Genomic DNA, 17,136 nt, shown 5'->3' on the forward strand with positions numbered 1-17,136 from the left:
TTAGGATTTGAAATAGCTCAACTGAAATTCCATCACCTTCGCTAGCTTTGTTCGTAGTGATGCTTCCTAAGGCCCTCTTGACTTCACATTCCAGAATGCCTGCCTCTAGGTGAGAGATCACATCATCATGGTTATCTGGGTCATGAAGATCTTTTTTGTACAGTTCTTCTGTGTATTCTGTATACTTGTCACCTCTTCCTAATACCTTCTGCTTCTGTTAGGTTCATACCATTTCTGTTCTTTATTTAAGGTTTAACCTACTGGAGTGAAAGATTCTGATTTATTCACGCCTTTCAACTTTTAAACATAAATAGAATGAAATAAAAAATACTAAACCTAGAATAGAAAAAAAAATATTGTCACCATTAGGTATACCTTTAAATGGAAAGGGTACTTTTGCTGCTTACAACTGGTTTCTTAGTTGAATGAAAGTTACTGCTCTAAGATTGTCTCACCACTTATTTTTATTTATGAAACCTAAAAAGATAGAGGCACTAGAGAGCTAGAGTAAAATGAACACACCAAGAAAAAGGCAAATTATAAAATATTTCATCCAAGTAGAAGCAATGAAAACTTTTGGTTTGCACAACAGCCTCCCAAGGGTAAAGCGGAATTTACATTACTGGTTGTACTTAAAATTCACCCTGAAGATCATTGAGGACAACATTTGAGAGTATTCTCACAGGAGACATTAGATGACCTGTCATGGCTTTCCATTTTTTATTTACATGATTTTGCTACAGTAATAATTATTCTTTTGGAAAACAATTTGCTGGCAACTTAAGCTTTTAGCCTTGGGAGTTGTCTGGCTGTGTTCAGTTAAAGTTGAGCTGTCATGTCCAAAACGGCCATGACGCACACCATGGATCATGGATCTCAGTCTTTCCTTAAGCCTTTCTACTTACAGAGGCAGTGTTAATAATTCAGCTTTTGGAAATAAAGAATAAGCACTACATTTTACCTTACAGGTGGAACAATAATAATGACATTAACTCTATCTACAAATATCTCCTACTTAACCATAATTCTTGATTTGAATAGTCATGACCCTTGCATTATCATATTTTTGCCTGAAACATTAGCATATATTTATTGATTCATTAATTCTTCCCTTTAGGATATATTTCTTCTGCCTACTCTGGTAGTTGGAATATTGGTAGTGCTAGATATTGGAGCCATAGTAATAAAAAAAATACACATCTTTGATGCAACTGGAGGGCATAATCAGGCAAATGAGTAATTATAATAAAAGTAATACATTTTCTGATTAGAAAGTAACAGATGCTTTGGGGTTCTATCAGTGGAAAACTCAACTCAGCCATGATGGTGATAAGAAGGGTGATGATAAAAAGTAGTATCTCAGAATAAATTATGTGTATTCCCTGGTGGCTCATATGGTAAAGAATCTGCCTGCAGTGCCGGAGACCCAGGTTCGATCTCTGAGTTGGGAACATTCCCTGGAGAAGGGAATGGCTATCCACTCCAGTATTCTTGCCTGGAGAATTCCATGGACAGAGGAGCCTGGTGGGCTACAGTCCATGGAGTTACAAAAAGTCAGACACGACTGAGCAACTAACACTTTTACTTTCATGGCATATATATATGTGTGTGTGTGTGCGTTCATGTATACATAGCATATGTAATAATTTATGCAGTAATGTATATATGTGGTACATATATTGTTTATCTCTGCTATGTACATGAGGCAAAGAGTACAGATAGTCTGGAGTCTCCAAGGTAAGAGAATATGAAATGTTAAGGAGCTAAAAGATGTTTAATATGCTAGCGAGTAGAGTTTGAGAGGAAGATGATACAAACTGAGGCTAGAAGGCCTCCAAATGTTGCCTACGCTACAACTCCAGTGGCCCATTCACAAGGACTGTGTCACCCAGGTGAAACAAGTAGTGATCTTAGGGTAGAAACAGTGAGGCTGGAAAGAAGTGCAATGAAACCAAAAAATAATTAGAAGGCAAAGTAAATAAGACTTAGTGATTGGATATGAAGAGTGAAAGAAATTGAAAGAAGATAATTGGCTTGATCAATTGGATACATAGATGGTATCGCCCTTAACTACGATGAGAAATATTGAAGGAAAGAAATGTTTTCAGGTGAAATAGGTTTCTTATGGTGGTATCAACTTGGTGACTTTGAGGCGTACCTGAGAAATCTATACAGATATTTCTAGCAGACAGTTGGATAGGCAGATCTGCAATCCAGAAGAGGAATCTATATTAGATATACATTTTGAATAGATGATAATTGAAGCCATGGGAATTAGAAAAGGCTGAAAGGAAGATTAATCTTTTTTTCTGATTTTTGATTGGAGTAAAGCTATATAATTCTATATTTATAATTATTACAGGGCATTTACAGGAGTAGATTTTATAACTTAGTTTGGTAATCCACATTTTAGCTTAATATCCATGTGATTTATTCAGATTCCATTTTTCAAAATAGTACAGAAATATAGACACTACAAATAAGCAGAAAACATCCAGTTTTTGTTGTATGAATTTATATTTTCCACAGTGAATGTGTAAAGATTTTTATAAGCAGAGACAAGTAGATGCTATTGAATATCTTTCTTATTTATATGCTGCTACTGCTAAGTCGCTTCAGTCGTGTCTGACTCTGTGCGACCCCATAGATGGCAGCCCACCAGGCTCTGCCATTCCTGGGATTCTCCAGGCAAGAATACTGGAGTGGGTTGCTAATTTGTATAGGGAAATATTTAATAATTGGCTCATTTTTGATAGCTGGAACAGCATTTGTTTTTAAGAAATTAAATTAAAACCTGACTAAAACACATGGAAATCCCTAATTTATGTAATAGAAATATTGGTATTGCCCTTAAGCACTTAGTTGGGCAGATGAAAATATTGATATGGGTTTCTATTCCTCTTTGTCAGCCTACCCTATTGTGGAGTTATGAACAAACAATAAAGTACCACACTATAGACTGAAGGAAGAAAAGCAAAGAAGCCACAATTATGAATGAAGCTATTTGTGTTCTGGATAAGGGATGATTATTTGCCTATATTTAATGTTCTTTTTGGTACCTTGCAAAATGTGAAGAATGCCTTTAGTAGATACATTGTTCTTTATAACATTGATTGCTATGAACAATAGAATACAGTCTTGTCTATTGGTCTGAGTTTGAAGATGATGTTTTATTTTTCATCACTGGTATGTAGTTGTGTATATATAAATCCAAAACAAGTGAAGCAATCAGTCCATCAGTTTGTTATTTTGTTTACATGAAATCAAAAGAGTTAGCTTGACTGATTCCCTCCTCCTTGGATGTTTGGGCATTAAATATGTAACCCAGATGTCAGCTGGGGCCACCTTGTCTTCCTTGAGACCTAGATAAGATTGCCTTGAATCTTGATACCCACCTTGTGGAAGGAGGAAACATTTTTCAAATGTTAGTAAATTCCAGGTAGCTTAAGTTCTTAATGGTTACTCTTCCTCCAGCCTCTGTCTGAGTTTCTATGTTTCCTGTCTTTTATATCCACCATATCATTTTAAATTTATGCTCTGAGCTATTCTTTATCCACAAAACAAAAATGTAGCCCGTACAAACGAAACACTCATGAATGCAGAGAACTTTCTGGAAGGTTGGGACAGGGAAGATTAAGAGGGCAAAGCATTTACACTGCTGCAAGAATAACGACTCTACATTTAGTATAAGGCCACCCTGATCCCTTTAGCATCTTTCTTGATAGGAATTTCCATCAGTCCTTCAGTCCCTCTGGAAGTGTGTTTTGGAATAAATTTATGAATTTATATATACATTCCAAGATTTAAATAACAGTATTGTTTGTAATGGGATTTCCAAGTGGTTCAGTGGTAAATAATCTGCCTGCCAATACAGGAGATGCAGGAGATGTGGGTTCCATCCCTGGGTCAGGAAAATCCCCTGGAGGAACAAATGGCAACCCATGCCAGTATTCTTGCTTAGAGAATCAGATGGACAGAGGAGCCTGGTGGGCTCAGTCCATGGGGTTGCAGAGAGTCAGACACAATTAAGCATTCACACACAAACATTGTTTGTAACAGCAAAAATGAAAAATAAAGCTTTCTATATTAGAACCCAATTAAACTGATTAAGATAATCCATACAGTGTGACTTAAATGATTTAAACATCCATACAGCAGTCATTTAAAAATAATGAAAACAAGTACATCCTTGAGAGAAAAAATATCTAGGAGATATTATGAAGTAAAAAAAAAAATTAGGATGCAAAATGATGTCTATGATATGTTTCTATTTTTGGAGGTAAATAACCATATTTTGAACTGGAAGAATACACCGGTTCCTTTCAGGAGAGGTACGGGTTAGTGGGAATGACTATTCTTTCATTTTAATATTGCAGTACTGCTTAATTTAATTCAGTTTAAATAAATTATTTAAAATTAATAGCACATCAGTCAGTTCAGTCGCTCAGTCATGTCCAACTCTTTGTGACCCCCTGGACTGCAGCATGTCAGGCCTCCCTGTCCATCACCAACTCCCAGAGCTTGCTGAAACTCATGTCCATTGAGTCGGTGATGCCATCCAACCATCTCATCCTCTGTCGTCCCCTTCTCCTCCCACCTTCAATCTTTCCCAGCATCAGAGTCTTTTCCAATGAGTTCTTCTCATCAGGTGGCCAAAGTATTGGAGCTTCAGCTTCAGCATCAGTCCTTCCAATGAATATTCCATGGACCCATTTAAATAAATCATTTTGTTATCTCATTCAAAATAACTGAGTCACTTATATATGGTTATGAGAAAAAGCTGCCCTTAGAATAAAATCCAAAGTTCTTTACACCCTAAATTCTGGCCACCCTGGCCTTCCTGGTGCCTCAGCAACTTGCTACATCCATTCTCAAACCAGATCCTTTGCATTTGTTCTTTGCTCTGCTTCCAGTTCTATTTACCTGTTATGTCACCTCATTTGGATCTTGATTCAATTGTTACCTCTTCAAAGATGCCTTTTGTGACCATCCTACCCATCCTAAGCCCCCTCACCTATCTAGTCATTTTCTGTCTTGTTGTCCTATTTGCTTCATGGTGCAAATTGCTCCTTGAAGTTAGGCGTGTGTGTGTGTGTGTCCTCCCCTAGTAGAACATTAACTTTGTGAGAACAATGGCTTTATCTGTTTTGTCTGTTGCTATAACTTCAATGCATAATAGTAAGCATTCAATGAATGCAACAATGAATAAATTAAGGGGGCCACATGAGTCCCTGGGTCTTATCTTCTATCATCCAGGAGTTTATCAAGAATAGTTTATTTTGTAAGAGAAATTCATGTATCAACTCTTAAATATTATACTTATTTTGTTTTGAGTATTTATTAATTTTTACTATATAATTTAAACAGGATTGAAGACTTTAAGCAAGTTTTAATGAACTTGCTAGAAGAAAAATAAGCATAATTCTAAAAAATTGAACCATCACTGGGTGCACTACATATGCCTTATTTTAGGGAATCCTCCCAGTAATCATATGAGATGGCCCTTATTATGATATTTATCACATTATATTATAGCTGAATTCACATTCTCAAAGGACTCATGTTCTCATTAATTGCTACAGATTTTCTTGATTAAACAGGGCATGTTTAAGAATTTTTCCCACAACAGGAAAGAAAATGACAAGATCTACTAAATTTTTGATCAGAAATAGTAAGATGTGGTCAATTGAATTATAGATGCACACTCAGAGGTAATAGTTTTGTTTTTCTCAACACATCTACATTCATTTCATAGAATAATCAAAATAGAAATTATCAATGTTCTGTTGATGGTGATTACCAGAGTTTGAGAATAGCTTATTATGGAACAAAATTGCTAAAAACCTTTTTAAGGAACAGATATGGAGCTGAATGCTCTAGGTAAGACTAGCAGACTTTCCCCAACCAATGACGCTGCCGGTCTCACTGATTTAACTGCAGTCAAGAACAAAATTTAATAAATAATCCATAAGTAGAATCAAATAACCACCTTGCCCTCAGAATAAATCGCATTGTCTTTCATTCCTTTTCTCTCTCAGTTAATACTAAGGAGAACACAAGCGTTCAAGGCCTTCCACCATCACACAGAATCTTAGCTTTCCGTAGTCTCTAATCTGACCAAATCAGATCATCCCAGGCAGTGGTGTCTCTATTTGTATTGACCTAGTAATCCTTTCCAAGTGCATGAATGTCTTTTGCCTCAGTCATGTTAGAAACTTCTCTTGGACTTGAGTTCGGCTCTATTTTCATCCAACTAATGCTGAGAATAATCAAGGTAGAATGTCCTAAGCAAAGAGTAGGGAAGATGAGTCCATTGCAAGAGGCCTGCTATGGGGAGAAGAGAGTTTATTGCAGAGGATAGTAGAAATATAGAATTAGATTCAGTATTTCTGTATTAAAAACCAATTTCCTTAGGTAGTTTAGACTTTATTTTCAAGCCAAATTTTTAAGCAGGAGAGTCTGGTTTACAGTCAATGTGGTAACAGTATGAAGGACAGGTGAGAGCCTAGGTTTTACAACTATTCAGTGAAACCAAAGAATTCATTGGAGATTCTAAGCACACTCTCCAAGCATTAATCTAAATGCAATCAAATATATTAATTCAACATTTAAAAACTTTAATTAATATGCAAATCAGTGGAATAAATAGTTACCTTCATCACTACAAGCTAGAAACAAGGTTAAGAGCAGAAAGTTTCAAAGCATCTTGCTGTAATAAGATCAGGTTGATATTCCTATCTCTGGCATGAATTTTCAGCACCTGGGGTAAACTGGACCATACCTGAGATGAGCCATCACTGAGTGCAGAAAAACCAAACTGTCTCATCCCAAAGACGACTGTACCTTACTCTACATGTCAGAGTGCTGCCTGGCTTCTCGAGAGGCCTCTGCTGGTCATACTAAGCTACTGCCTTACTATGACAGTGCTATGACAAACCCAGACAGCATATTAAAGAGTAGAGACATCAGTTTGCTGACAAAGGTCCATCTAGTCAAAGCTATGGTTTTTCCAGTAGTCATGTGTGGATGTGAGAGTTGGGCCATAAAGAAGGCTCAGTGCCAAAGAATTGATGCTTTTGAATTGTGGTGCTGGAAAAGACTCTTGAGAGTCCCTTGGACTGCAAGGAGATCTAACCAGTCAATCCTAAATGAAATCAGTCCTCAATATTCCTTGGAAGGACTGATGCTAAAGCTGAAGCTCTAATACTTTGGGCACCTGATGCATAGAACTGACTCATTAGGTAAGACCCTGATGCTGGGAAAGATTGGAGATAGGAGGAAGGGAGTGACAGAGGACAAGATGGTTGGATGACATCACTGACTCAATGGACATGAGTTTCAGCAAGCTCTGGGAGTTGGTGAAGGACAGGGAAGACTGGCGTGCTACAACGCATGGTGTCACAAAGAGTCGGACATGACTGAGAGGCTGAACAACAAAAAGAACCTTGACAGGTACCAGGGCAAGATGTGAGCACATGCATGCTTCATGGAATACTGTTAGTGCTCCTGGGCCTGTCTGCTCTGATAGTAAAGTGGGGAATGTTTTTTGTTACCAAAAAATGCATGTAATAAGAAATTTTGGATATTGGAGACTAAGTGGTATCAAGAGATGCTGCTGGCTTAACTCATCTGTTGTGTGTTAAGCTGAGAACAAAGCTCCTGTGACTGCTGTTGAGCATTTATATTTAAGTACTTATAAAAATATAGTTGATCAGAGGTTTCTTGCTCTATATCAATTTCGATTTTGCACTGTCTTTATTTTTATTGTGGATGTTTATTCATGTGTTTGACCCATGCAGCCCTGTGAGATATTTGAGTCAGTCTGTTGTTTTTAGTCCCAGGCTAGGTGCAGACACAGCAGCTGGGCGCAGGCCCTCAGCCTCTTTAATCATAGTTACACTGTAACAAGTGAATACATAATGCCTAGAGCAGATGTAATGTAATACTGTAGTTTCTTTTGCATTTAGGTAAAGTTTAGATGCTCCCTTTTCTTCTTTGTTCTTCTTTTTTTATTTTTTAACATTTGACTATTTTATACTTGACAGTGTTATTGGACATTTTCAGTGGTTTCTTTTTTTGGTCTAACTTTTATCAATGATTTTTGTAGGAGGTAAAATGATTACCTTTGAAACCCAAAGTAGACTTCTGGTTATAAGCAGAAAATTAAAAATAGCATTTGATGATGGTTGTGATGAGAATGATGAGACTGAACAAAGTATGATAGGATAAAACATAAACTAATTTCACAATTTGTGGTAGATACCTTGAAAACAGAAAAGAGCATAATAGTGAAAACAGAAAAGAATGTAATAATGAGAGCTCTTTTTCTTTTTTTTAATGTCCTGTGCTGCCTTTAGATCTGGGCAAGAGGGACCTCTGCTGTGGGTCCCGGGCTTTTGTTTTTGTTTTTTTCCTTCTATGGCTGCATCCCTCTCCGTGGAGCAAATGAGTCCACAGCTGAGCGGAAGCCCACAACTCTCTCCCAGACTGACCTTTAGGTATCCTGCTTCTCAGAACTCCCCGCCCGCAAGCACATCCCAGCCTGCGTGGTGATCTTACCTGGATCCATCCTTCTGAAGTGGTTCTATACTGTTGGTGTAGGATAGTGCTGACTAGTGGCCCAGGGGTGACTATTGAGTGTTAATGGAGCTTTGGCATGCAGTCAAGGGGAACCATAAAAAGCTCCTCAGGGTGTGGAATGAGCCAATGATGGCAGGCGGAGGAGGTAAGACTGCAGACTTGGGGCTAGTTTGCATGCTACCTAATGTGCCAGAGCAGGACTTTGAGGAGTCCAGAATTGTAAGCTCAGACATGTCATCCACATCCTTATGAAGGTACATTTGCAAGATAAGAGATAGCATATTTTATTTAATAGTTTATTATCATTTTCAATAACTTTTAAATATTTAGGTTTATGATACTTGAGCCTTCCTTTGTATTCTTGTTCTAGATCCTATAAATGTCAAGGGTGTTCCTGTATATGATTAAATTCAAGTAATTCTTAAAAGAATTCTACAGGTGGATACTATCATTTTCTTTACTTAACAGAAAAGGAAACTGAGGCACAATAAGGTTAAACAACCACATAAGGCCACACAGCTAGTGAACCAGGCTTGGAATGAGAAGGGTGGATTTGACTTCCTGAAGTACTTTCTCTTAACTACAATACTATGCTGTTTCCTGAAAAAAATGTGTCAACAAATTCGCACAGAAAATTTCTGGATGACAAGAAAGTAAATGCCAGTAATTCATTGGGATTCACCTTTTATGTAATAAAAATTGCCTAAATCCATAGTGTATTTTATGTTGTGAAATTGGTAAATATTATTACAGCCCCTACAGTTACAATGTCATTTTGAAATAAAACATTCAGAGCATAAAATTAAGGCTCTTACCTTCTTTTCATCATTCACTAAACAGTTTAATAAAACAAACTGTTTAATAAAACATCTTCTTTATATATATATATGTATGTATATATACAGAAGATGCTTGTGTCTTTCAAAACAGTTGGATAATTCTATATAAATTCTTGATTTATTAGGTACAATCTTAGATTTTTCACTTTCTTGTTATTGTATTGTCAATAAATTCCAGAAATTTCCCTTTCTGTACTAATTTGATAAAAGCTTTTGGGCAGGGTACTGACTCAAGTATCTCAAATGAGACAGGAGAATAGTGTCTTTTGTTTGTTCTGATAAAGTAATTATTTGAGTAATTACTCCTTAAGCCAATACCTTTAAAGAGCTGAACTGACTTCATTTGGCAAAACTTTGCTTACAGCTGCAGATGAAGTGTCAGAAATGAAATAGAAATATTTGAATCTAACATTAGAACAAAATAAAACAACTATTTCAAGACATTGAATGAATATTTGGCAGATACATACTAAAATATCTTAAATTTTAAAAAAATATACTATTGACTATTTCATGATTTACATATACACTTAAAATTTATTTAGTGCCTAATTGTGAATATTTACCCAGCCAAAGAATCTATTTGTCTACTCTCTCCAAACTGGATACTCACTAGAGATATGTGAATTTACAAACCTTATAAGATGACTTAGAAATACACTTTATTTTTAGGTATTCTTTTAAGCTTTGAGTCTATTTAATTGAACAGTATGTTTCTGTGATTCAGAATTTTCTTGATACTGTGTAACCAAGGTAAAACCTAAAAATATATATTGAGGCTATAAGTGTCACCAATAACTGTTCTCATTAGTTGATATGATAATATGTAAGTTATAAACTTGAAATTTTCATAATATTAAATTTATAAAACATCACTTTTCATTTATGGACCCTCATTGGACTTCATTAAAACTATGGCTCCACTGTTCAAATACTGCATGAGAAAATAGAGATCGAGATGAGGATATGCAGGACTTTAGGTAAGAGGGCCAGAGTAAGGATTGTGGAGTGGGGATGGAAATGAAAGGGAGCTGAAGAATAGGAACTTAGTGAGATCCCCACATAATTCTCTGTCTAAGAAATGTGCCTCATATAATTCTCTTCCAGGAGCTACCTGCCAATTTGTCATGAATTACCCAGAGAAGACTGAACAGTCATGAAAGAGAGTCACCACTTTCATTCTAAGATGCATTATTGTATGTAGTACATAAAAACCCCTCCTCCTAGGCTGGACAACCATTTGAACATGTAAAATTATAGAAAGAGAAAATAATCAGAGCCACTGTTGCTAGGTTACTGAACACTACCTGATTATGGCAGCACTATCATATTTTCTTTTCTCTTTATTCACAATTAAACACACATTGTCGTTTTGTTAGCCAGTGTCTCACAAAGCTGTATCACCTCATGTAAAGGAAAAATTTAGTGCCTTACTCCACTGATTCATTACAAACATCAGTTTCAAACTTTACAGATGAATGTGATAAGCAAAAATAGACAAGCAAAAACAGCAACAATAACATGAAAGATGTGTGGTGCAGACATTAAGTAGTAGCTCTCTCCTCCCTCCGGATGCATGGCCCGAGGGTGAGCCCTCCTCCCACCTTAGCATGGCTACTGGCTTTGTTTACTAATGAAATATTTCTGCCCAAATTGTATTTATTGGAACATTACCATTTAAAAAAAAATTTAGATTAGCATACATAGCTTTCAGTGTTTGCATATCAAATTATGCTTCTATCTTTTCCCTTGAAATCGCAAAAATAATTTGTGATATATTGAATAAAGGGACTATTCTGGAGTTTTGTTGTTCTTTTTTAAAGAAAGAAACATTGCTACTATATCCTCATACTTCCAAATTAAATGACCATTGATGTATACAAATATTTCCCATTTTGGCAGGCCCCTAGTGCTGAATCAATAAAGAAAGCTGAGTGCCGAAGAATTGATGCTTTTGAACTGTAGTGTTGGAGAAAACTCTTGAGAGTCCTTTGGACTGCATGGAGATCCAACCAGTTCACCCTAACGGAGATCCGTCCTGGGTGTTCATTGTAAGGACTGATGTTGAAGCTGAAACTCCAATACTTTGGCCACCTGATGTGAAGAACTGACTCATTTGAAAAGACCCTGATGCTGGGAAAGATTGAGGGCAGGAGGAGAAGGGGATGACAGAGGATGAGATGGTTGGATGGCATCACCAACTCTTTGGACATGAGTCTGGGTAAACTCCAGGAGTTGGTGATGGACAGGGAGGCCTGGTGTGCTGCTGTTCATGGAGTCGCAGAGTCAGGCACAACTGAGTGACTGTACTGAACTGAGTGCTGAATCAAATGACAAATCTTGATTATTCCTCTTTATTTTTTTTCTTTTTCTTCTCCCAGCTTTACTGAGGAATAATTGTAAATTAAAATATTGTATAGAAGAGGTACAGTTGATCATTTGATGTACATTGTGAATGAACACAATCAACATTAACACATTTATCACCTCACATAAATTTGCTTTTGTTTTACTTTCGATAAGACACATCCAAACCTACTCCCTTAGCAAATTTCAAGTATATATTAATGTATTATTAACTATAATCACCATGCTGTATATTAATCCAGGGTTTTATTCATCTTATTACTGCGATGTTATAATCTTTGAACAACATCTTTCCATTTATTCCACCCTTCATCCCTGCAATATTTTCTGTTTCCATTGTTTGACTTTTTAAGATTATACATGTGAGATAAAACCATATTTGTCTTTCTGTATTTGGTATATTTCTTTTATTGTCCTCCATGTTCACCCATACCTCCAAAGGCCAAATTTCTTGCTTTTCTCATGAGTGAACAATATTCTATTATTTCATACACTCCATTTCTTTGTCCTTTCACTTAGGGTGTTTTCTATTTTGGTTTTGTGAATAATGTTTCAAACAACATGGGAGTGCAGATACCTCTTTCTTTTTGATAGGAAAGAAATAAAGTCATTTGTAGTTTAACTGAGGGGACTACCTTTTATTTTTCATCTTGTCTATGTCTATGTACAGGTTGTGAAGTTGAAAATTGAAATAGTGTCTTGATAATATAACCACTCTATTGGCAGAAATTGGAGAGGAACTAAAGAGCCTGTTAATGAGGGTGAAAGAGAAGAGTAAAAAAGCTGGCTTGAAACTCAACATGAAACAAACTAAGATCATGGCATCTGATCCCATCTCTGTATGGCAAATAGAAGGGGGGAAAGTAGACTCAGTGACAGATTTTATTTCCTTGGGCTCCAGTATCACTGCAGACAGTGATTACTGCCATGAAATTAAAAGATGTATGCTCCTTGGAAGGAAAACTCTGACAAACATATTGTATTAAAAAGCAGAGACATCACTTTGCCAGCAAAGGTCTATATGATCAAAGCTATGGTTTTTCCAGTAATCATGTATGGATGAGAGAATTGGACTATAAAGAAGGCTGAGCTCCGAAGAATTGATGCTTTTGAATTGTGGTATTGGAGAAGACTTTTGAGAGTCCCTTGGACAGCAAGGAGATCAAACCAGTCAATCCTATAGGAAATCAACCCTGAATATTCATTGGAAGGACTGATGCTGAAGCTGAAGCTCCAGTACTTTGACCACCTGATGGGGAGAGCTGACTTGTTGGAAAAGACCCTGATCCTGGGAAAGGTTGAAGGCAAAGGAGAAGAAGGCAGCAGAGGATGAGATGGTTAGATACCATCACTGATACAATGGACATGAACTTGAGCTAACTCTGGTAGATAGTAGAGGACAGAGGAGCCTGGGGTGCTGCAGTCCATGAGGCTGCAAAGAGTCAGAAACGATTTAGCGACTGAACAACAAGATGACTTTAAAACCCGCTTTGTCTGATTCTGTCAGATAATTAACCAGAAGTGGCTTAAGAGAAATTTGAGCAAGCCGAATAATCGATTTTCCCAATGTTTAGGTAGCTTCTGTGAGTTCAAATATAGATCATATATTATAAATGGGATTATTAAGCTCCTTAGTAAATGAGTATATTTTTCCTGATCTGGTAAGCAAGGTATTATCTGAAGTAAATCAGCATGGAGGGTGTTTACTTACCAGATGGGAGAATAAAGCAGCTGGGATTCCATCCCTGACTTGACATGAATGGTGTGTGCTGTGCCCTTTCCTTTGGTGCCTTAACAGCTACTAAATCCTGCTGTGCTTCCTCTTGCTGGCTGAAAAGAAACAGAATCTTCTTTCCACAAGTGACTGGTGGCAGATGGATCAAGCCAGTGAAATGCTATGCCCCAGACTTTCATCTGTCCAGCTGAACTGGGCCATTACAGAGTGCACTTTCACACATTGTTCCTCTTATGGCTGAAATTTATGTGTAGTGTGGGCAATAGTTAGTTTAATTTAGCAAGTCTATTTTAAACATTTACTACATGCCTAGCAACATGCTGCCTACTTTCCAGAGGTTAAAAAAGACATGGACACAACATATTAGCTTGGTGTGTTTCATTTTTTAAAGGGAATAATAAATGTAAATCTAGGAAAACATATCATTAAAATAAATCAAAATCACTTGGTTCTCAATTTTTCTGTAGATTAACAAACTCTCTTAGGGATAATTACTGAGCAGAGCAATTAGAACAAGTAAGGAATAGGAGAAACATAAATAGGTATTTGGGGAAAGGGAGTAATACATTTTAAAGTCTTAACAATTTTGAGTACATATATTGAAATTTAAGTAGTGTATACAATTATTTACATTTTGGTTTCAGATAGAATTACAAAGGGGAACTCTTACTTAGTTCTGAATTTATATCTATCTGCCTCTTTCTCCATCCATTCAGGATTCATCCATCCATCTGGTCACCTATTTTGTCTTCAAAATTTTCGTTGGTGAAAACTGAGTTTATGAACCATTTATCATATTACAATTAAACCTTTTACATTTAAACCTGTGACTGAGGAAAGGCTTTAAATCAAGCATATTGTTTCAGATTTCTATTCTAAGAAAATCCAGCTAGTGGGCAGTACTCTCAAAGGGAGGCTGGCAAAAAAAAAGAAAGAAAGAAAAAGAAAGAAAGAAAGAAGTACAGAAAAAACAAAGGAAAATCTTATTCTGCAGCTTTTATGAGCCTGCAAAGTCCTTCCTCTATTAAAAAGCTTGCTCACTTTTGTGTGTATTATTATTATTATTTTTCTTGAGCACTTCGGGAGACATAAACTGGAAAACATTATTTGGTCTCAGACATGCACCATAGCCTAAGGCAGGAAGAAAAAGTGAGAGCAGCTTTGCAGACTTGTCCTCCAGATGCAAGTGTCCAGGAATGTGTTGCTGCACCTAACTGGGAATCAGCTAAGAGTACTTATTTGAGAAAACCTAACAAGTAGACACATTTGGTGAACTAATTCATTTGGTGGGCAAATTGAATAAAACCCAACTTACATTTGCTGGTTTATAGACCATTAGCTATTCAAGTTCCCAGCAATAAATCATCTGTCCTCAGTTTTGATGATTCCATGTAAGACCCATAAGAGTACTTTATCTGAAATTTAATACAAAATATATGTCAAGAACACTAATTTGAAGATAGACATTCACTTTAATTGGGCTTCCCAGGTGGTGCTAGTGGTAAAGAACCCTCCTGACAATGCAGGAGACTATTAGAGAGGAGGGTTGGATCCCTAAGTCAGGAAGATCCCTGGAGGAGGGCATGGCAATCCACTCCAGTATTCTTGTCTGGAGAATCCCATGAACAGAGGAGCCTGGCAGGCTACAGTCCACGGTGTCACAAAGAGTCATACATGACTGAAGTGACTCAGCACACATGCACATTAACTTTAATTAACGTGTAAAGTATGCTTCTTTAAAACCCAGTGTATGACACTTTTATTTTCAAGCCGTAATAAAAACAAGTAGGCACAGTTTGATGTAACTGTACGTATTCTTTCCAAGTTAGTGCTTTGAAAAAGAGATGAAATGCTTCCTTATTGAAGAAAGAGTCAAGTAGAAAGTGACACCAATCTGAATATGACATATGACAGGTGACCTAAGCATTTTTCTTTTATCAAATAATTTACATTTTTAAAATATCTGAACAGTCATATACCAGTTCTCACAATTTTTGTTTCAAGTAACATGAACCTGATGAATTTTATTGCCATTGGAAACACCTGACTCCAATTTCTTGACTTGGGAAGATTGTTTGAGTTTTTTGAATCTACACATTTTACCTAGGAACTTGAATTCAGTAGGTTCGTCAGAGCCTGGGAATCTATAGTTTCACAAGGGCCACAAACATGTCTGGGAATACTGCCAATCAAACCTTTGCCAGGATGTGTATATGATTTGTGACTATTTTGTGACTGAAACATGATTGATTTAATGTACAATCCCAGTTTTGTAATGGTTTTGGCTCCATTGTATTCAACTTTTAGGGTCTGTTTAAAAAATGCTGTCTGAAAATAATCCCCATACTTTCTGTCTCTAGAAACTTTTTTATCCTTTTGAGCTGATGCAAACGTCGCCACCTCCAGGTGGCCTGCAATACCGTCATTGTTGAAAATAACCCCTTCCTACCCTGGTAAGAATTGGCCTTTGATAGAAGTGATTCCTCTAATAAGCTTTTTGGTTTAATATGTGTGTCTATTTGGAGAACATGTCTTTTAAATTATTGTGGACTCTACTATAGGATTTTCTCAAAGACATTATGACATAGTGTCATAATGAGGATCAGGACATATTTTTTTCCCATAAGAATACTTGGATTTTTCTGCAGGCAGTGTGACAGAGAAATTAGGATCAGGGATTTTGAAAACAGACTGCATACATTAATATCCCAACATAATTACTTACAAGCCATGTGACCTGGGCAAATTGCTTAATCTCTTTTGCCTCAATTTCTTCATCTGTAAAAAATAAGGATAAGTATAATGCCTATTGAATAGGGCTTTTATGAGGATTAAATGAGTTGATATATGTATACTTCTGAGGATAACACCTGGCATTTAAAATAACTATATTAGATATTTGCTATTATTATTATTGGCTGTAAGTGGTTTGTTTTTATATTATGAATTCTGAGAATTTGTTCATCACTTTTCTCTCTTCGCACTAACTGAATATAGATTTAAAGTCAAGTTTGTATCCTCACCATAGTATGGAAGGGAACATTTTAACCTTGTCCTTTGTCTCTTCATCTCTTCTGTTGCTGTTTAGTCCCAAAGTCACGTCTGACTCCTTTGCGACCCCATGGACTATTGTCCACCAGGCTTCTCTGCCTGTGGGATTTCCCAGGCGAGGAGACTGGAGTGGGCTGCCATTTCCTTCTCCAGGGGATCCTCCTGACCCAGGTATAGAACCCATGTCTCCCGCACTGGCAGGCGGATTCTTTACCACTGAGCCACCAGGGAAGCCCCTTTACCTCTTCTAGTGTGTTCTTATCTCCCACTTTGTTTATGAAATCTTGTATAATTTTATGAATTCGTGGACATTGCTTGAAATTTTTTCTGGCAAAGGGTAAGTTATATATAAATTAAAAGGTACATATTTTTTCTTTATCCTGCTAATTGAGCTGCACAAAAATGTAAAAGAATTAGGGAATATCCTTATTATAGGGCAAAGCAAAATATAGAAATTTAGCATTAAAATGTAGGAGTTTGAAGGAAGTAACATATGCATTTAAAAAACAAGGAGGGTTACTGGTGTTAGTGGACAATTTTCTTCCCAGTTTGCTTTGCTCTCAT

Source organism: Giraffa tippelskirchi, chromosome 8, assembly GCF_054371585.1.
Source record: "Giraffa tippelskirchi isolate mGirTip1 chromosome 8, T2T-mGirTip1v1.2.pri, whole genome shotgun sequence".
Lineage (NCBI taxonomy): Eukaryota > Metazoa > Chordata > Mammalia > Artiodactyla > Giraffidae > Giraffa > Giraffa tippelskirchi.